Source organism: Triturus cristatus, chromosome 10, assembly GCF_964204655.1.
Source record: "Triturus cristatus chromosome 10, aTriCri1.1, whole genome shotgun sequence".
Classification (NCBI taxonomy): domain Eukaryota; kingdom Metazoa; phylum Chordata; class Amphibia; order Caudata; family Salamandridae; genus Triturus; species Triturus cristatus.
Genome location: NC_140593.1, coordinates 381,490,261 through 381,506,031, shown reverse-complemented (window position 1 = coordinate 381,506,031; position 15,771 = coordinate 381,490,261). Strand labels below are relative to the sequence as shown.

Below are 15,771 nucleotides of genomic sequence, written 5' to 3'. Positions count from 1 at the left end.
CATTACTAAAAAAGTATATGAAAACCAAAAGCTACAAACTAGTGAAAAACACACTACCATTAATCAATCTAAATATACAAAAAAAAACACACACAACACTATAACTTCTACACCTGCCCCCTAAACCCCTACAAAAAAACCTTTAAAAAAATCCTTAAAAAAGGTCTTACCTGTTCCGACGAACAGCAGCACCTTACCATGATCTGGGGCTAGGAAAACAGACTAAAAATAACACAAACAGATTAGAAGATAGAAGGTAGTGGTAAAACAAAAATGCCGGTAAATTAAACTAAATAAAATTACTATTTCTCCATTGAAATGAATGGGAAATAATGTTAAAATGGTGAATAATGTTGGAAAAATGTAAAAATGAATTAAACAAGGAAAACATGCCGATCCTACATTTTTCAACTCACTGTGGCCCCCCTGTCTAGGTCTCCCCCCGGCCCCGAAGGATAACATCAAAAGCCTAGGGGTTTGGCTGGACAGTAGTCTCTCAATCAACACCCAGGCCACAAAGCTTTCAGCCACCTGCTTTGGAATACTCAGGACACTGAAGAAAGTTCTTCCTTTGCTCCCAATGGAGGCAAAGCAGATAGCCATACAGGGCCTGATACAATCACGGCTGGACTCCAACAACGTCCTCTTTCTGGGTGCACCAGAGTACACCTTAAAGAGACTACAGCTGGTACAAAACTGTGCCGCGCGTACTCTGCTGCAGATTCCTCGTAGATTGTCAGTAAAGGCGGCCCTGATCAATCTTCACTGGCTCCCAGTGCGTAAGAGAGTCTCTTTTAAAGCAATGTGTATTGCCCACCAGGCCTTCTGGGATTCGGGTCCTCCAATCACCCGTGATCTAGTAAGCCAGTATCACCCAGGTAGAAATCTGCGTTCTAGTCAGGCCTTCATGGCAGCAATCCCCAGAGTCACAAGGTCCAGATCTGGCGGAAGGACGTATGCCTTCAATGCCGCCAAGATCTGGAACTCCCTTCCGTTTCACTTGAGATCCAATCCTGATCTCGTTACCTTCCGTAAACAATTAAAAACACACCTATTCAATTCCGTTTAATTTAACTCAGTTTCTCTTCTTCTTCTTTTTTGGTTCTCTACCTCTTTATCCTTCACTGGTTCCTTTTTTAGCGCTTGGACGCCTCAGGGCAGCAATCGCGCTGTTATAAATTCACTTTCATTCATTCATTCATTCAAGTATAAAATAAATTATAGTATACAATATATGCAATTATTTAATATGTAGTGAAAAAAAATATGTTTCAATTATGTTGAAAGTATGTGTATAAAACTATTTAAGGAATGTTAAAAAGTGTTAAACAATGGAAACCAAAAGTGGAAAATGTACAACATGCAATAGCATTTATATATAACTTACATTTTTATAAAATAATACATGTTTCATGTATTTTGCTATACATAAATGTATATTTATAAGTTGGAATATATATGCTTTAAAATGTAAAAATATACATTAAACAAACTTGGAAAACATAACATGAGACAAATGTGTCACATGTCCTTTTTCTATAAAAACAATAATGAATGGCATTATTGCTTACAAACATACAACTATTTATTTATTATATTTCTAAACACCAACAATACTAATGAAATAACACCAACTACTTCTACTACATACTAATAGAATTAAAACAAAGGATTCCAGACTAAAATTATAAAATTAGATAATCACACTCGAACATAAAACATTTTAAGAAAGTGTTAGAGACTTAGGGGATGATTTCGATGTCGGACGGACCTGATTCCATCCAACATCGATCTAGAACTGGGACTGATCGACCTCCTGTCGGTGGACCCAAACCAGCAATTAGGATGCGACCGAACACTGTTCGGTCGCAATCTTATTCTTTAGAATGGGAGCATGCATTCCGGCCGGAATGTATGCTCTCATTGCAAAGAGCTTAGGTGCAGTTCATCCCTGCACCCCGTGCAGGCACCTCGAGGTGCTTGCCACGGGTACAGGGATCAACAGGGAGGCACCAAAGGTGCCCCCTAGGCTGCCATCCAGAGGCCTTGCACCCATGGGGGCCCTGATGGGGGGCCCCCAAATTCAGATTCCCACAGCCTTTCTGTGTCGGAAAGGCCGGCACAGAAAGGCTGCCATCATTATCCCGCGGGCGGATATTACAGGCCCCTTTCCAAATGGCAGACAGGCTCTCCGAGCCCGTCGTAAGCCATTCGGAAATCCTGTTTGGATTAATTTCCGACCGACTCCATCAAAATGGGTTGGTTGGAAATTGATCAAAGCAGGAGATTACGTTGTTGTAGGAACGGCTCTGAACAAGAGTCGGAGCCGTTTCCTGCGGCATCGTAATCGGCCCCTAAAAGGGTACCAATCACTATTTCCATTCCAACCTATACCAATTTGGGGAAGGTGGTGGACACTAAAAGAGTACGATTTATTTGCTATTCCCACTCTAATCTATGCCAATTTGAAGAAGGTGGTGGACACTAAAGGGGTGATAAATGCTATTCCCACTCCAATCTAAACCAATTTGGTGACAATATTGGACACTAAAGGGGAGACATTTACTATTTCCACTCTTATCTAAACCAATTTGTGTAAAGTGTTAAACACTAAAAGATGTGTCATTTACTATTCCCACTTCAATCTATACCAATTTGGGGAAGGTGTTGGACACTAAAAGGGTGTCATTTACTATTCCCACTCCAACCTATACCAATTTTGGGAAGGTGTTGGACACTAAAAGGGTAACATTTCCTACCCCTACTCCAATCCATACGAATTTTAAGAGGGTGTGGGACAGTAAAGGTGTGAAAAACAGTATTTCCATTCCGATCTAAAACAATTTGATGTCAATGTTGGACACTAAAGGGTTGTCATTATGTATTCCTACTCCAATTTAACCAAATTGGTGAAGGTGCTGAATACTAAAAATGTGTCATTTACTATTCCCACTCCAGTTTAACCATATTTGCTGAGGTCTTGGACACTAAAGGGATCACATTTACCATACTCACTCCAACCTAACCATATCGGGAGAAGGTGTTGGAAAGTATAGAGGTGACAGTTACTAATCCCACTTCAATTTAACCACACTGGGGCAATGTATTGGACACTAAAGATGTGACATTTTCTATTCCCACTACAATCTAATCATATTAGGGGAATGTGTTGGACACTTAAAGGGTGACATTTACAATCTCCACTCCAATCTAACCTTACTGGGAGAATATGTTGGACACTAAAGGGGTGACATTTGCTATTGCCACTCCAATCTAAGCCTATTTGAAGAATGGATTTGACACAAAAGAGGGGAAATTTACTATTTCCCCTACAATCTAAAACATGTTATACAAGTTAATAGAAATTAAACATTTTAGATACACAATCAATACTCCATACTCACACACAATTATTTTTACTATAATATAAACTAAGATGTCATGTAAAAACACACTAACCAAAACTAAAAAAACCTGTATATTCATATTAACATATTAGCATGTAACAATATTTTTGTATTAATAATTAATATATTTGTAAAAATATTTACTACCATTCCTAAATGTTTAACCATAAAATAAAAAATAAAATGATTATACAAAATTAACACCAATCTTTTATTTAAAAAATTAAAAATAAATTTTTAATATAAAATTATAATTTTAAAACAAAAATGTTAAAACTTTTTGTGTTATTTGAATGCATTTTTTAAAACATTTTATTTGACTTGTTTTATATTATTCTACTTATAGCAAATATATATATAATGTAAATATTTACATTGTTTTTATAATTAAATGTTTTTAATATTCAAAATTTGTTTTTACATTTCATTCTATTAATGTATGTTTTTACTCATTTTAAACTGAAATTTATAAAAAATATGAATGTAACAAAAAACATTTAAAAATTGGAAAATATTAATTTGCATATCATTAAAATAATTAACATAAAATGTACTTTAAAATATACACTCTTTAAAAATACCCCCACGGCAGAGGGGAAAGTTGCAGGCCAAGGAGGTGGCACTACCATGCTGATTACGACCTGCCTTCCGCATGGACTCCACCATGAAAGGTCAGCAGAAAGGCAGGGAAGGGGCCCCAAACAGGGTCCCTGGGCATTTTAGCTCATTGGGCATTGTGGCTGGGGCACATATAGTACTTCCCTATGCCTACACACAACAATAAAGGGCATACTTATTAAGATTTACAAATGATAGTTTCTACATTGATTTTTTTACAACAATATTAAATGATATTTGATATTCTTGTTGACAATATTTTTGACATCCGAATATTCTTGAGACAATATTTTTGTATCACAATGTGTTTTTCCAATACTTTGTCCAAACACTTCTTTTATCTTTAGAAACAGTGCCCTGGAGTTCTGAGATTAGTTTTAATGTTATGTTATGTTATGTTAATAAACTTTCTAAAGCGTGGCTGTTACCCTAAGGTGTCCTGGCGCTGAGCACTGCCTAATTGATTCCCGTGGAGTGAAATAACTATAATGTAAACAACCAAGTTTTCAGCCCTCGCCTGAAGAAGAGGAGCTCAGTTTCATTTCTAAGTGGAATGGTAGATTGTTTCATGTTATTGCGGTGGAGGCAGTAAAGCTTCTGCCACCCCACCAAGCTTTTTTAGTCAGGGGAACATTCACCTGTTTTGCTGACTGAGAGCGCAAGGTTCTTCTGGGGAAATACCATTTAAACTGTTGTTTCAAGTAATCAGGACCTACTCCATTTAATGCCTTGAAGACTGGTCAGAGGGCTTTAATTTGGGCCCGATGTTTCACTGGGAGCCTCCACCCTCCCGGAAGATATAGGAAAATTAGGAACCTTGTCCCATAGAAACATTCTATGCAACGTTAGGTCGTTAGCAAAACACCCTTTTGAAATATGGGACATGATGACACTTCAAGACCCCACCTTGTGTTTCTTCACTGAAACATGGCTGAGCCCCTCAAACCAGGCAATGATTACTCTGGCGATCCCAGAGAATTACAAATTGATTCACCTGGATCGGGGAAATAAAAAAGTAGGAGGCATTGCCATTGCATTAAAAAAAGACCTGGAGGTAAAATGGGTTTCCTCAGTATGCAATGACCGCCTAGAATTAGGTATTTTTAAAGTTGCTGCTTTCCCGTCTGACACCTGGTATGGAGCCCTAGTATATCGACCACCAGGTGCAAAGGGAAATTTTGTTGACATGCTAGTAGAATACCTGGCACTTCAGGTATTGTCAGCAAAAACCTTCCTCTTGTTGGGAGATTTTAACTTTCACGGGGAAAAATTAGATGACCCAGAAGTGATTAAATTACTTGCCTCCCTCAAACTCATTGGCCTCACGCAAAGAATAATAGGTCCTACCCATAATGCGGGCCATCTTTTGGACCTTGTATTTACCAACTCCGACCGGATTCAATGTGACCTTCCCGACCCTCTCCCATAGACCGACCATTATATGATTACGATCCACATAGCCCGCCTTGTCACGAACACTCACCAGACCTCTGCCCCCTCGCCGTCCCTCATAGAGGACGCGGGCCGTTGGAATCGGGCCGCGAACCAGGTCCGCGAGATGCGGGTCACATGGGGGACTACCGCAGCTGTCACGGAACTACCAATCCCAGCAGCCTCTGGGCCAGCGACGCGCGCGCACCGGAAGTGGCGCGGCGCAAGAGCCAGGAACCCATTTAGTCGGGAAGCACAGAGAGACGCTCGCAGATTATCCTGGAGCCTGACCTGATTCTCGTTGCTGAAGCCGTCGTGGTGTTCCCCGGGTGCGGTAAGGGTGTCAGTGACACCGCCAAGAGTCCTTTCATGCACACGTTCGTGCTTTCGTGGAATTGGTACCAGTGAATGCCAAAACTCTTCTGCTTGTGAGACTTTGTCAGGGAAATACTATTACCTGAGCGAGTGCGTGGAGCGCTCGAAAAACGCTTGACCTTTACCAGGTGGTATGACAGTAATACCACGCTGAGTATTTTATTATACAACATTGTTCTGCCTTATCAGATGTCCAAGCCTAACATGTAATGATGAAATGTGTGTGTGTTTGTGTCGTCTTCTAGCTGGGGGTTTGTAGAGGGGCCGCTAGGCTGCAGCATAAGACCTTCTTTCCCCAGTGAGGCCTCCCAGCACACACTTTCTGGTGGGTATATGTTTACGCCCTATAATAGAAACAAAGGTATATTCCTCTGCCGTTATAAGGAAGGGGGGGGTTATTATGTGTTGTTTGTTTATCAACAGTCGTGCCATTTGAGTAACTTATTCAGACCGGAGGCATCCCTGAGCATCCTGCATCTAGCTGGCTTTGAAGAAGCTTTGACAAACCTTAATCGCCCGTCTTATGGCAAAGATAGCATTTGGTTATTTTCCTTTACAGGTAGACCTTATTGTTTATGAGAGACAAGTGGGTGATACTATTGGTTGAGGTAAAGGCGATAGTGCTAACAAACCCTGTGCTTCCTTTACAGATCTCCCTCCCCGCTGTTCCCATCCTTTCCTTCCCCTCGATTGACCCCCTTAAACTTCTGTGCCTTTACGGCAAGTCAGAATTAGGATTGTCAATAGGGGGGCCCCCATTGAGCAACGAACCGATCCTGAGAGGCCTTCGCGGGACCTGACAGAATAATCTGCCTTAAACTTAATATACCTCTCCCGGTCGGTTCATTGTCACCATGACCACTCTCGAGGATGTGTTGGCCACCTTAGTTACTCTCCAGAAGGAGATAGCTGATTCCCGAAATGAGGTAGCAGCCTCTAGGGCGGAGACAGCCGCACTCCAGGACTCCGTAAATCGGTTACAGCGAAATCCCTTTGACGCCCAGGTAGGGCATGGAGCGGTCGGCGGTATGTTCCAGTTTGGAACCTCCGCTACTCCCACGCCATTGACAGTTGAGCTTCCTACTCCCATTCCTTTGGCTGGTGAGCAGTCTATATATCGACTTTTTAATATCGAGGGACATAAATATCGAGTCAAAAATATCGAATGTCCAAAATATCGAAATAGCTAATATCGATGTGAAAAATATCCTTTTTTTTTTTTTACTTATATGTCGATGTAAGTAATATCGTTCGTAATAATATCGACATGTGAAAATATCGTTATTGTGTAATATGAGAAATATTTATATTGTTTTAGGGGCGGGATGTTGGGTTATAGGGGATAAGGGTGGGGAGTGTTTTAAAAAAGTTAATTTATTTTTGTAATATATTGTAAAATTTAATTATTAAATTTAATTTAAAATGTGAAATGTATATTTAATTTTAGGAGCGGGATGTTCGTTTATAGGGGATAAGGGTGGGAAGTGTTTTAAATTTTTTTATATATTTGTAAATTTTTTAAAATAATTTTCTAGAAATTCTAAATTAAATTTAGAATTTTATAATAAAATTTAGGAGCGGGATGTTGGTTTATAGGGGATAAGGGTGGGAAGTGTATTAAAAATGTTTATATATTGTTAGAATTTTTTGGAAATTTATTTAGAAATTGTAAACTTAATTTAGAATTTTAGAAATCATTTTAGGAGCGGGATGTTGGTTTATAGGGGATAAGGGTGGGAAGTGTTTTAAAAATGTTTATATATTATTTAATTTTAAAATAAAAAAAAATTTTGAAATTGTAAATTAAAATTTGCATTTTAAATAAAATTTTAGGAGCGGGATGTTGGTTTATAGGGGATAAGGGTGGGAAGTTTATAAATATTTGTTAATATTTTATTAAAAATATTTATAAATAGGAAATAAATTTTCGATTTTTACAAATATATTTCGGAGTGGGATGTTGGTTGATAGGGGATAAGGGTGGGAAGTGTTGTAAAAATGTTTATCTATCTGTTAATTTTTTAACAAATTAATTTAGAATTTTTTTTTTTTTTTTAGAATGTTACAAATAATTTTAGGAGCGGAATGTTGGGTTATAGGGGATAAGGGTGGGAAGTTAATTTAACATGTTTATATATTGTTACTTTAAAAAATATTAATATTTAGAAAATTTAAATTTATTTTTAAATTTAACTAACCCCATAATTAAATATAGATTTCAGTCAGAGTATTAAATTAATTAAGTTCACTGTCCAGCACTTATTTTAATTTAATATAGAATGGAGTGCGAATAGTAAATTAATTAAGTTCAGTGTCCAGCACTTATTTTAATTTAATATAGACTGGAGTGGGAATAGTAAATTAATTTAGTTCAGTGTCCAGCATCTACCCTAATTTAATATAGGTTGGAGTGAGAATAGTAAATTAATTAAGTTCAGTGTCCAGCACTTATCTTAATTAAATATAGAGTGGAGTGGGAATAGTAAATTAATTTAGTTCATTGTCCAGCACCTACTGTAATTTAATATAGTTTGGAGTGAGAATAGTAAATTAATTAAGTTCAGTGTCCAGCACTTATCTTAATTAAATATAGATTGGAGTGGGAATAGTAAATGAATTCAGTTCAGTGTCCAGCACATACTCTAATTAAATATAGGTTGGAGTGAGAATAGTAAATTAATTAAGTTCAGTGTCCAGCACTTATTTTAATTTAATATAGACTGGAGTGGGAATAGTAAATTAATTTAGTTCAGTGTCCAGCACCTACACTAATTTAATATAGGTTGGAGTGAGAATAGTAAATTAATTAAGTTCAGTGTCCAGCACTTATCTTAATTAAATATAGAGTGGAGTGGGAATTGTAAATTAATTAAGTTCATTGTCCAGCACCTACTGTAATTTAATATAGTTTGGAGTGAGAATAGTAAATTAATTAAGTTCAGTGTCCAGCACTTATCTTAATTAAATATAGATTGGAGTGGGAATAGTAAATGAATTCAGTTCAGTGTCCAGCACATACTCTAATTAAATATAGGTTGGAGTGAGAATAGTAAATTAATTAAGTTCAGTGTCCAGCACTTATTTTAATTTAATATAGACTGGAGTGGGAATAGTAAATTAATTTAGTTCAGTGTCCAGCACCTACCCTAATTTAATATAGGTTGGAGTGAGAATAGTAAATTAATTAAGTTCAGTGTCCAGCACTTATCTTAATTAAATATAGAGTGGAGTGGGAATAGTAAATTAATTAAGTTCATTGTCCAGCACCTACTGTAATTTAATATAGTTTGGAGTGAGAATAGTAAATTAATTAAGTTCAGTGTCCAGCACTTATCTTAATTAAATATAGATTGGAGTGGGAATAGTAAATGAATTCAGTTCAGTGTCCAGCACATACTCTAATTAAATATAGGTTGGAGTGAGAATAGTAAATTAATTAAGTTCAGTGTCCAGCACTTATTTTAATTTAATATAGACTGGAGTGGGAATAGTAAATTAATTTAGTTCAGTGTCCAGCACCTACCCTAATTTAATATAGGTTGGAGTGAGAATAGTAAATTAATTAAGTTCAGTGTCCAGCACTTATCTTAATTAAATATAGAGTGGAGTGGGAATAGTAAATTAATTTAGTTCAGTGTCCAGCACCTACCCTAATTAAATATAGGTTGGAGTGAGAATAGTAAATTAATTAAGTTCAGTGTCCAGCACTTATTTTTATTTAATATAGACTGGAGTGGGAATAGTAAATTAATTTAGTTCAGTGTCCAGCACCTACCCTAATTTAATATAGGTTGGAGTGAGAATAGTAAATTAATTAAGTTTAGTGTCCAGCACTTATCTTAATTAAATATAGACTGGAGTGGGAATAGTAAATTAATTTAGTTCAGTGTCCAGCACCTACCCTAATTTAATATAGGTTGGAGTGAGAATAGTAAATTAATTAAGTTCAGTGTCCAGCACTTATCTTAATTAAATATAGATTGGAGTGGGAATAGTAAATTAATTAAGTTCAGTATGTAGTGGGAGTAGTATGTTAATTAAGTTTGGTAAATAGCAAATATTAGAATTAATTATAGAGTTGAATAAGAATAGTTAAATTTATTGGATTTAATTGACAAAAAATCTGTAGATTTTAGTTTGGGTTGGATAAAACATAGAAGTTATATCAGAATGCAAATTCCAAATTATTTTTAAATTAAATAGTAGATAGGAAAATAATATTTATTTTATAGTTGTTGGAATGTATATTCATTCGAGAGAAAATTTTGTTTATTATTACGCATATTTTAATAATTACATCATTGCAATAAACATGTCTGATATATACCATACGAACTGTCTAAAGCTATCGACCTATTACCTAGATTGAACTCTGGGTCCTGCCGATTTCGTCATACTACCCCCCGTTTTGACGTGTAAATATTTCTTATTGTTGAAACTCGCCTTGAAAATCCCATGTTTGTGCGAAATGCATTGGCTGCGGATCTGGTCTCACTAAATCTTGGAATAAAGGAATTCAAGCAAATACTCAACTACTGTGTGGATTCGAAACACAAAAGTTTATTTTGACATTAATTTACATTTCTTCCAATATGTTGCCTCTCATACTTGTGGATAATTGTTGTCTTGGTGGTCATTTGAGCAGCTGACCATTTGAGGTGGGCAATATTATCGTTACTGATAAAGTGAAAAGTCCAGGCTGAGCATTCACCTAAAACCGTGCTGCTTTAATTTTCAAACTTCCTATGTTTGTTTGGTTATTTTATTTTGTAACCGCTCGCTGTTGTTTTGGGTTATTTTGGTCGAATCCAGGTCGCGGTTCGGAGCTGTTTCGCGTTTGAGAAGGTAAGAGTTATTTGCTTTATTATTAAATAGTTTTAAGTGTTTTGTGGAAGTAGTTATGTTGTAATAAGTGTGTATTGATTGATGTTTTAGAAGTTAGGGTGTTAGTAATAGTTTGTATACGGTTTTATAATTAACGTTGTGTTCCGTGTTTGTGGCTTTGTTAGTGTTTTGGTATTTCGGTGTGTTAAAGTTTTATAGTGTTTGAATAACGTTTGTAGTGAGGTTTGTACGTGCGTTTTGTGTGTTTGTGGGTGGGTGGGAATGTTTGTTTCTGTTTTGTAGGTTTTACGGAGAAGATATTTTCGTCGGTTTCAAACACCTTATTTTTTTAAAGGAAGTGTGTATTAGTTGTGTTTACTAATGTTTATTTAACACTTCCTTTATTGTTCGGGTTTCCAGGAGCGGTTATTTACTTTTTTTATATTTTTCGGGATTTTTATGGTTAATGGATAGTCATTTTTTGGATAACTATGGATTTTGAACTCCCTGGATTTATTTGGAAGGAATGTTATTATCCCATTGGAGATACTACACAGGTAAGTTCATTTAAATATTTTTATTGTTGGTGGCGAAACCTTATATATTTAATATTGTTGTTGTGTACTTGGTTTGTTTAATTATGTTGTCTAAATATATGTCCATATAATTCATGTATATATTTTAGACCACATAATTAAATATGTGATATAATAAAGTGGATTATTTATGTTGTGATAGTTGTTTTAGTAGAATTGTGGGTTAATATTGAAGAAAGGGGTTTAGAAGAGAGTTTGAGCTATTATATTTAAGTACTCAAGTCCTCTTGTGGATGGGTATAGCTGTACCTGTTGTTGTAGGTAATTATACATTTGAGTAGTTTGTCTAGACTGTTTTGGTTTTAATTGTAGGACAGATTGTTGCATTCTTAATTCTTGGAAACTTTGTTCCTTTTGTATGGCAATTAGTAGTTTTTGTAGTGTTGGAGTTGTTCTCCCAGTAGAAGTTAGGAATGCATTATGCCAGCCCTCGACGGCGTTGTTAGTTTTGGCTTGTTGGTTGAGTGTACTTACATATACATTCCACCAAGGTATTTGGAACTTGGGCTGACGTCTATGGCCTGATCTGTGCAGTCTCCCCACCCAGGTATCCTCAAAATAATCTAACAGGGGAGATAACTTTACTTCATTTTGTTTGTAGAATGGACTTTCTAATAAAAGATTGTAATGTTCTGCAACATCTGTGGTTGGTACATAAGCTAGGGCTGTTAGAAGTTTTATTTGATGTGCAAAACTTATGTTAGTGGCGTATTCTACACTTAGTGAAGATTTTTGTAAATGTCTCCATATACATTGGTTAAGATGGAAGTAACATCCTTGGATAGCTGTATGGGGGTACAGTTTTAGAATGGAATTTATCATGGCTTGCTCAAAGTCTATGATAATTGTTTGAGGGTAAAAATCATTAGATTCTTGTTTTACTTTTCCTAGCATTTCATTATATGTTGTGTTTTGTTTGTTAGGTAATAGTGCATAAATTAAAGGTATGGAAGTGTTGTGATATTGACCGTGTATTGTGTAAAGCTGATAGAATGGTTTTGGGCATATTGTAAAGGTGCCATCCATCATCCATGTTTGGCATTGTTGCAGTTTAGTTATATTGTTTGCAGTAGCAAACATTATGATTCTTTTTTCTGGGCTTTTGTTATCAAAAAAAATAAAAGGTTCATTATTGTGGGTGATACTTAATTCTGGTGGAATGATGATCTCTTGAAAAGTTTTAGGGGATGGTATAGTTGTCGTGGTTGCTTTTTTGGTCCTAGCAATAGTTCTTTTTATAGAAGCAATTGATGGTAATTGGCCTCTTGCTTCTTTGGGCACTCTAGGTAATAGTTCTTTTAGGATTACACTTGTAGCAGTTTGTGAACCTGTGCTTAATTCTTTGATATTTTCAAGAGTTGATCTGACTTCTAGTTCAGAGAGATTGGGTGGATGGTTATGCTCTCTTGTATATAGTACAGTTGTTTCTCTTGTTGTTGCTCGGCCGTAGCATTTGTTAGAATAATATTTAGTACACTTCCAGTTCACTTTTCGGTCCGTCTGCTTTTCTTGGGTGTATGTGTAACCCATGTAACACAATAGGAATTTTCCTTTCTGCGAAGTTATAAATTGGGCTTCTTCTGTCATCGTGATGTGTTACAATTCTGGAAAAAATGTATATGAAAATATATGCTATAGTACTTTATATCTTTATATGAAATTAGCAAAAAAGCATTTTTTTTATATATACTTACCAAGTCTTTTTTGTTGTATTTGAATGAAGATGTTGTTTGTCGCAAAAATGTTGTTTAGTTGATTTAGTCTCTGAAAGTTAAAGAACATTTATTGTTGTGGTTGGTTTAGATTTTTTAAGTGGGGTGGTATTGCTGTTTGGTATAGACTATATTTTTATTGAAGAAACTTATTTTATTGTTTTACAAATTAACAATTCAAAAAACATTCCCCCACCTTCATCTGTCCCGGAAGTACCACACATTTATCATCAAGACCAATTATTCAGGAGAATGAACAACCTTTCCACCCAGTTCTCTACCCCCCCCTCCCCCACCACATGTCAATGTACCCCCGTCTCCTACCCCTCTTACTATGTGCCCCTCCTGCCTAATAAATAAGATGCAGTAGCCTAACCTCTCACTAAGCAAACAGAGCCTACCCTCATGCCCAGTGGTATAGACTATAGGTGTTAATTTATACAGGTTTTTTACAATTTAAAAAAGAGAACATGGATTTGTTTAGGGGTTTAGGAGGTTTTGGGGTTTGAGTAGGATTTAATTAATATTTTATAAAGTATTTTGATAGTATACTTACTTTTTAGTGAGTCTTTTCTGGCAATCTTCAATATTTTCTTTAGCTGTTTGGAGTAATATCTGTAGTGGAAACATAAAGAGATGGAATATATAAGTTAGTTATTTATTTGAGTAAAGATAAATTAGTGTTTTAGTTTAATTTGGCAGTTTAGTTAGAAAAGAATATTTACTTACGTTTTTAGAATAGTAATAGGATGTAGGTTTCTTCTGTTTAGTAGAGCTTCTTCTTCGTTCAATGCTTTGGTTTAAGGCACCGTGGAACACTTGTTTTAATTGGTTTATATAGTGGTTTCAAATTGTTTCTTGAATGTTATTGGTTGTTTTCTGTATGTGGCCTTTCTATTGGATGGTTTGAATTTTTTTTAGTTAATTGGTTTCCTTTTATGGAAAATGCTAAGTAAGAGTATATTTAGTTTTAAAGGAGGAGAGTTTTAAATTATTATATATAAAAAGATTGTTTATAATGTGTACTAATTTTATTTAAATGTGTTCGAAATGCCAATGTGATAATTATTTTAGTTTTTTTTTATTATGTTGTTAAATATAGAGATCGCTATAAATGTTATGTTTATGTTTAAGTAGAATCTCATTTGAAAATGTATGTTTTGGTAAAATATTGTCTTTATGTTGTTGAAAGTATTGGTTTTATTAGTATTAGAATTGTCGATATATTTAAAAAAACGATATTATTGATGTCTATATTTTGGTTATCGATATTTGTGACATGTGTCATATTTATTAACTTATGTCGATATTTAGTATTTCGATAATAATGTGTGAGATATTTGTGTGATCGATATAATTGTATTACGATATTGTAGTGTCGATATTAGTGTAGTTTTTTAAATAAGTATACAATGTCGATATTTTTGATGTCGATATATTTGTTGCGATATTTGTGTAGTTCGATAATGTGTCTGTCGATAATATGTCAGAGATCCCCTTTGGCTGCCCCTGAACGTTTTCAGGGAGATGCAACGAAGGTACAAGTCTTTATGACACAAGTATTGCTACATTTTTCATGCAAACCTAAAGCCTTTCCCACAAATCAGGCCAGAGTGGCCTTTATGATATCTTACCTAACAGGAGAAGCCGCTCAATGGGCCGTGCCTTATGTTCGTAGAGACGACCCCCTGTTATATGATTGGGAGGAGTTCAAGAAGGAATTTGAAACTGTATTTGATCGCCGAGCGGCATCATTTACAGCAGATAGAGAGCAACAAGGATATAGTTACCTATGTCAACACTTTTCAGAGGCTCGTGGCCGAAACACAGTGGCCCGAGGAAAAGAAAGGGGCTCTATTCTATCAAGGGTTAAAAGACGACCTGAAGGACGTAATAGCCCAAATAGACCCCCAACCCTCCACGCGCATAGACTTAATCAATCTGGCTTTGAGATTAGACTATCGGTTAGGAGAACATCGAGGGGATAGAAAGAAGGTAGAGAGACCACCTATGCGCTTTGACCGCCCTAGAGGCATAGGCGTGGGGTCTGGAGCTCTAGTAGAACCTATGGATATAGGAACAGTACGGGCTCCGCTCACACAAACTGAGAGAGATAATAGACGCAAAGCGGGTCTTTGCATGTACTGTGGTAAGAAAGGCCACTTTGTCAGGGAGTGCTTGGCCAAACCAAAAACTGGATTCGGGGTGGCTAAAGCACCTGGACGCACACCTGAAGAATGTCAGGGAAACTAATACACTCGGGGAAAGTTGAAGGGAACTCCTTGAGTGGTATTCGTGTCCCTTCGTTATCTAAACAGACGGAATACGTTACACAACATTTTTTTCTTCCTATACACCTCAAGACCCCCAAGGGATGGCAACCTATAGACGCCATGGTTGATTCTGGAGCCACAGGGCTATTCATGGACCGAGAAGTGGCTTTAAGCTTGGGACTCGGGTTATTAGCCAAAGACCATCCCGAGGAGGTTCTGGCGGTGGATGGAAAGAAATTAAGTACCGGCCCCATTGAATACCACACTAAACCTATGCTAATGCAGTGCGAACAGGACCATACCGAGACGGTGCGGTTCAACATACTCCAGGCTCCACAATACGGTGTGATATTGGGGCTCCCTTGGTTAAGAAAGCATAACCCTGCTATTGATTGGAAGGAAGGTAGGGTGAGGTTTAGCGGGTCATGGTGCAAGGCTCATTGTATGGGCAGTAGTCAGGATCAAGAGCTAACCTTGCTTTCTTCCTATAACGTAGCGACGGCAGCAGAAACAGATGTCCAGCTTCCCTCTTGGT

At 36.5% G+C, this 15,771-nt stretch overlaps 1 long non-coding RNA gene across 1 annotated transcript; it reads right to left on the bottom strand.

The window, feature by feature from the left end:
• Window positions 1-12,654: 12,654 nt before the first annotated feature.
• On the bottom strand, window positions 12,655-13,580 carry LOC146789468 (uncharacterized). Its single transcript, XR_014969804.1, has 3 exons — window positions 13,520-13,580; window positions 12,946-13,015; window positions 12,655-12,855 (listed from the first exon to the last, which is right to left on the bottom strand). It is a non-coding gene; the product is annotated as an uncharacterized LOC146789468 (long non-coding RNA).
• Window positions 13,581-15,771: the final 2,191 nt, after the last annotated feature.